This window comes from Heterocephalus glaber, unplaced genomic scaffold (assembly GCF_053883595.1).
Source record: "Heterocephalus glaber isolate CG9 unplaced genomic scaffold, H.glaber_assembly_v1.0 deba00001788, whole genome shotgun sequence".
NCBI lineage: Eukaryota > Metazoa > Chordata > Mammalia > Rodentia > Bathyergidae > Heterocephalus > Heterocephalus glaber.
The window spans coordinates 2401035-2407742 of NW_028258471.1; positions in this window are offsets into that span (position 1 = coordinate 2401035).

The window sequence follows — 6708 nt, forward strand, 5'->3', positions numbered from 1 at the left end:
GGTTCCCCCCCTTTACATTGAATTTCTTGTCATGCCAGATGGGCTTATTCTGCTTTGCTTCCTGGGGTTGTGATCCTCAATGTCTGTTCATAGGCTATTGTGTAAAATTCTTTGGAGTGCTGGTTTGGTATTCACGAAGTTCCTAAGGTGCTCTTTGTAATGAAAGTATCTTATTTCTCCATCCATTTTGAAAGATAGTTTTGCAGGGTGCATCAATCTGGGTTTGAGGCTGTTTTCTTTTAGGGCTTGGAATATGTCACTCCAAGCTCTTCTTGCCTTGATGGTTTGTGTTGAGAAGTCTGCTGTGATTCTGATGGGCTTTCCTTTCTATGTGATTTGTTTCTTTTCTCTGACTTCTTGGAGAACTTTGTTCTTCTGTTGAGTTTCTGGAATCTTAACAATTATATGCCTATGTGTAGATTTTTTTTTTGATCAAGGCTACTTGGAGTCCTATATGCCTCACTTATCTGTATGTCAAGCTCTTTTCCCCTGCTTGGGAAGTTTTCTGCCATTATTTCTGTGAAGAGATCTTTTATGTCATCTCCACTCTCTCCTGTTTCTTCATTGAGCCCAATCTGTCTTATGTTATTCTTCTTTGCATCATCTAGCAACTGCTAGATTGATTTCTCATGTTCCCTTATAATTTTGAAGCGATTTTTCTTTTCCTGGTCACTAATTGCAATCTTATCTTCTATATCTGAAATTCTGTCCTCACCTTGGCTCATTCTGCTGTGTAGACTTTCAATGGAGCTTTTCATGTCCTGGAAATCTATTTGCATCTGTTTTATGGATTCCATTTGTTTCTTATGTTGGGATTCCATCATGTTCCTGAGCTCCTCTCTAGATTTATTAATCATGTCTTGCACTAGGGGCACAATTTCTCCTGTTATCTGAGAAATTATTTCTGATTTCATTGTTTCCAGATCCCCTTTTTTTTCCAGTTCAGTGGGTCCAGGTGGTTGAGTATCAGAGTGTTGCATCTCACTTCCCTTTGGAGTTGCAGTAGGTGATCTGGGAGTCTGCTTTTGAGACTTATTCATGTGTTTTCTCATTTTGACTGTGAGGGGGGCTGTTGGCACCTGCACGGATTACCTCCTCTGAGCTGGGAGAGGTGGGACAGGGGCCAGGAGCAGAGGTAGGGATGGTGACCCAAAAGCCCTTTCCTGTGGGCTGGGAGCAGCAGGAGGGATGGTGGCCAGGAAGCCCCTTCCTCTTGTCCAGGAGCAGTGGGATGGTGGCTCAGAAGCCCCTACCTCTGTGCTGGGAGTGGTGGGAGAGATGGTGGCCTGGAAGCCCCTTCTTCTGGGCCAGGAGCGGCGGAACAGAAGGTGGCCCCAAAGCCCTTTCCTCTGGGCTGGGAGCAGCAGGAGGGATGGTGGCCAGGAAGCCCCTTCCTCTGGACCAGGAGCAGTGGGACAACAGCTCAGAAGCCCCTACCTCTGGGCCGGGAGCAGCAGGACTCAGTACCGTGGTCTGGTGGTCCAGTGTCCTCTCTGTCTTTGTAGTGTGGAACCAGGTGGCTGTACAGAGGAGTGGGGGGTGGGGGGTCCAGTGGATTTTTGCTGGGGCATGGGCTGATTCGGTATCTTCAGTGCGACTCGGGACCTTGGTAGGGCATGCACAGACCTGCCTGTCTGCAGTGGGCTGATTCGGCCAATGATGTTATTTTTTCAGAACAGTTCGCTCCTCAAAGAATAGCAAAAAGTATCTTGTGCCTCTACAGTTTATCTGTACTCTAAATAAAACTAGATTTTTAAAAAATGTCATCTGATCCAGCCCTTTTACTCTGTTCAAAATAAACATAACTATTGCTAAATTTCCTATGTGCAAGATAAAAAGGCTGTTTTGATACCTGTCTATCCCATTTTTGCATAAGCTTTAGTTCAGCACATTCAGCAACAATATCTGGCTGATTCATTTTGTATACCTGGTGCTGGTCCATAGGAGGCTATCAATGTTTGTTGAATGAATATGTACAATTTTAAATCTGATCCTTTCATTAAAGAAACTCTCCCACTTGAATAGTTTGTGTGATTTAGTCCTGTGGCAGTGCTGTGAATTAAGAGTGGACAGAAAGCTTTTCAGATGAAATAAAGGAGCTGACCAGAAGGCAAGTGACTGACCGAAGGCCCAGGGCTGGCCAGAGCCAGTACCTGCTCTTGCTGGGGCTTCTAATGAGTCTTGATTTGTTGACTTTCAGAGGCATATTCATTGGGGGAAGTAATTTTCTGTAGAAATGTTAGAAGTTATAAATATATAAACTCTAATCAAGTCCACAGGAATTAAAATTCTAACACTGAGTAAGTAAAGCCCCCACTAGAAATCCAATAGGTTCATCAGGAAAAGTTTATAAGATGTTAGAAAAGATGATTAAATCTGAGCTAATCATACACTCGGCACTGTATTGGAAATAGTCTGTGTACATGACAAAGGATTGTCGTGTCACTGGTTTTATTAACCTCATTATTCAATGTGTCGAGTTTACAAGAATCTAGAAAGATGATAGCAATAATTAAGCAGGGGAACGTGACAAATCAGAGAAGCTAGGTAAATTGGAAGGCACTGGGTCACATCCTTTTAATCACATGGCAGAAATGTTTTTCAGAGGAGAAAGAAAGAGGGAGCAGAAAAAGAAGGAAGAATGATTTTGTTTCCAGTTAATGGAGTTATTGCTCTCCCTCCCACTACTTCAGTGACTGAATTCACTTTAATTACCTGGAAACATCTTGGGTTCAGTGATCAGCTGGATGGATGGGAGCATGGCCACTGCTGGGCTGGCCACTCAGCCCTTCCTTCCTTTTTGTCGAGACTCCATGTCCTTCCGGCAGAAAGCAAGGCAAACCTGGGTGGAAAAAAGGTGGGGAGGCCACCCTGGGGTCTGGCTTCCACTCCTTCCCATTGTGTTTCCTGAAGTATATTCTAGGGAACTCCTACCCCACACAATCTCCACAAAAGGAAGTTTTTAGGGATTAATGTATATGGGGTAGAGGAATATTACATGTCATATGTCCTTCTGGGGAATCACCAATAACCAATAGTATATGAAAGGTGTAAAAAGTCCCTAAGTAAAAAAAAAAATCACTTAATTCAGTTTTATGAAACTTCTTTGGGAGACCACCTGTTAGCATCTTTATATGACAGTGGAAACCCCGCTGTGGAGCGAGGGCGACACCTGTAGGGTGAAGCCAAGGTGGTAAGACTCCCAGATGTCCCCATTTCTTGGAATATATCTTTTTGGTCACTATTTCCTGGCACTTAGTGCAATTTGTTCTCACTTGAGCACCACTGTGCAACTTGAACTCATGCTGGCTGTTGCAGGGGTAGACAGGTGGGAGAAGGTGGCTGGCCAGGGATGTAGCTCAGTGGTTCCAGCGCCTGCCTTGCAAGCGGAAGGACCTGAGTTCAATCCCCGGTACCAAAAAAAAAAAAACGATGGGAGAAAGTTGTGCCTGATTCCCAAGAGTTTATGACACTGTGCTGAGGAACAGAGAGGAGCAGGGTGTAGTAGAAGAACCTGGGAGGAGATTTAGGGTTGGGTTCAGAGGTGGAAAGGCACAGCCTATTGTAGGTCTAAGAAAAGGCTTCAGAGGAGGCAGCCGTGAGAAGAATTTAGCTGGGGTGTAGATCTCACAAGGATGAGGTGGGGCATTCAGGGAGGGCCTGGAAAGCTGGAGGCATTGGAAACAAGCGGACCATGTGGCTAGATGTGGGGAGCATGTGGGAGATAGTCCAAGGGGACCCAGCCTGAGCACAGTCAAGCCAGCATACAAGCTAGAGATGATGGGCTGAATTCTGTGGACCATGAGTAGCCAAGAGTAAGAAAGTGATGTGAGGGGCAGCCTATTTTAGAAATGATGGAAATATATGACAATTTAGACCAGGTTATGGCACAAGAGGACGAGAGGGAGCAAAGAGACGATGATATTCCATTTGAATAGAAGTCAAAGGAATGCAAATGAGATCCTCAGGGGCAGCAAGATTAAGGATACTGATTCCCCAGGACCAAAGTCCAAATTCTTGGGCATGACTTGAAAGGACCCCCATGCTCAGTACCCTCTCAGTCTCTCTAACTCAATCCCGCCACCCTTGCTCCTCTCACAAGCTCCACTAAATAACTTGAGCACGTGCCACTCTGCTCTCTTCCTCTAAGCCTTTACATATGCTGGTCCCTTGGCTAAAATGATGAAGATGATACTGCCGATGATGACGGCTGGCACTTGGCATGCTCCTGGTGACCCTGTCACCTATTCCAGGTCTTCTCCTGCACTAACTCCCAGAAGGAGCCTCCTGTTTTTGGAGTGGTGATGCATCTTCTTTCACCCTGCACGGGCACCTGGTACTGTCACCACGAAGGGCTGAATTGAGACCATAAGCTAGGGATGGCTGGTCCATGCTAATATTGACACCTGCCTGTAATTAAATTTTATTGGAAAGTTGTAAGTCTGTTATTCTCTACTGTGTATGTTTCTGCATCTGCCTCTTATTAAAAAAATTAAAATTATACCATCAATGACCAGAAAATGACTTTACCACATTGTGAATACCTAAATGCAAAGTTAACTTAGTTATTTTGTTCACTTCTGACTCTATTCACAGCACATAAAGTAGTTCCTGGAACACAGAATGGGATATAAATATGTTGAATGAATGAGTGAATATATAAACCAATAAAATGTCAGTAGCGATATGTTATGGTCATCCAGTTAGCCTCTTAATGCTTGATTCTGCTTCTTTTTCTCATAGTCAAACCCACCAAGACTGCAGCAACCCATTCATAGTGTGGTCTTTTCTGTCAGGGCTTCTTTGTGGCTTAGAGGACACAGAAGGACAAGGAGAATGAACCCAGGGCAATGCTAACATGCTTGCCTTCTTGCCAGGCCTGGGTGCTGGTCTTATGTTGGCCAGGGTCTCAATAAGCCACTAAATTGTCCAGGCTGGGCTCAAACTTTTGATCCTCTTGCCTCAGCCTCCTAGAGTGCTGGAATTACAAGCCTGGCTTTAAAAATACAAATTTTAATATGGCACAAATCGATCATTCTAGTCAAATTGAAAATTGAGATCATCAAATAATAGTCATGCTGAGACAAAAATAGTTTTAACCTATATATCATCCTTGGCCTGTGTGTTGCATATATATTTGTTTTTCAAATTTTGAAAATCAAATCATGTTTATATGCTATTTTGTGCCCAGAGTGGATACAGATTTTGTGAATCTGAAGCTTACAAAACTTGGGGATCTTTAAGAAAATATTTCAAAATTATGAACACAAACCTATGTCCAGAGCCTTGGAAGGGACCCATTTAAGTGAAGGGGCATGAGTTTAAGTTTCTTCAGTTTGCTATGCAGTAAATCCCTCTCTTTATGCTTTGCTTTGTTTTTGTTTTCACTCGTTTAATAATGCATAATGAATATCCACAAGCTCCTTTGCCATCCCATTTTCACAAGAAGATGCTTGGAAAACTCAGTTCACTAAGCACACATTGAGCATCGAGGGTGTGCCTGGCCCTGGGACCACAGTGACAGGAAGTTGAGGGCCCTCTCTGCAGCTCTCATTCATAAAGGAATCACAAGGAACAGAGGAGGTGGTGGAAGCACAGGAAAACCCAGTAAACCCTCTAGCTTCACTTGCTTTCAGCTCCTTGCTTTTATCACCAACTTTAGAGTTCACATTGTTCAGTAGAAGAGCCCAGTCAGCTCTGCTCTTGGCCATGGCTCTGATTGTGCTCAACAGGGTGACAATTGTTTACCTTGTTCTTCAGGAAATTGGAAGCCATGTATGTCCACCTCACACCTAGCACTTGGGCAGGTACAGGCATCTGATGTGCAACCTTTGGATATCAGAGAATGGAAGGCCCCACCCTTAGATCAAGCTAAGTGTGTGTCTACAAAGAGCCATGGGGTTTGACCACACACAGACTGCACACAGCTCGCTATAGCCTTGCTTTTCTTACCCAATCTGCTTTCCCCATCCTTTTTATTTCTCTCACAAATACCCTTAAAACCTATCCCCAGGGAGGCGGGCTTGAAATTTGGGGCCTTTGCCTCCTCATGATTGTGCTTTGTGAATAAACGCTTTCTTTTTTGCGAAACTTGTTTCAGCAATTGGCATACTATGCGGTGGGCATCTCCCAGTGGGCACGCACAATTCAGGTAGGCTCCTTAGGGTGAGGCCGGGAGGAGCAGCCCTCACCAGGTTCCAGCTGAGAAGCCTCCACTTTCACCTCAAATCGACTCTCCAAACTGGGTTTTCAGGAGGCTGAGCTGTCCAGCATGCTGCCACTTCTCTGCACACTGCATTTTTACTCCTGAAAGCGAGTGTTCCCAAGCCCTTTGTTCTAACGGCATGGTTGATGGAGCTCAGTCCTGAGAGCAATCAAAAATAGATGTCAGGTGATATAAATAATGTAAGCTCCAAAGATGGGGAGAATGCATTTGAAGACTATAATTATAGTTCAAATGTTGTTTAAGGTTAATCACTAGAGCTTCAGTTTGAATCTTTGCATCACTGACTTCGAAAGCAATTAATTCTTTTCTACTGCATTTGAAATGCATACCATAAGGCAAGGGGAGCTTTACCCTATGTTCAGTGCAATGGTAGCACAGAGCAGATGTCAAATGTGTTTTCTTTTATAATGTGCTAACTATAGTCCTTTAAAAGTAGTGTTAGAATAATCCTCATTTCAGCACACACTGATACCTTTCTGAGT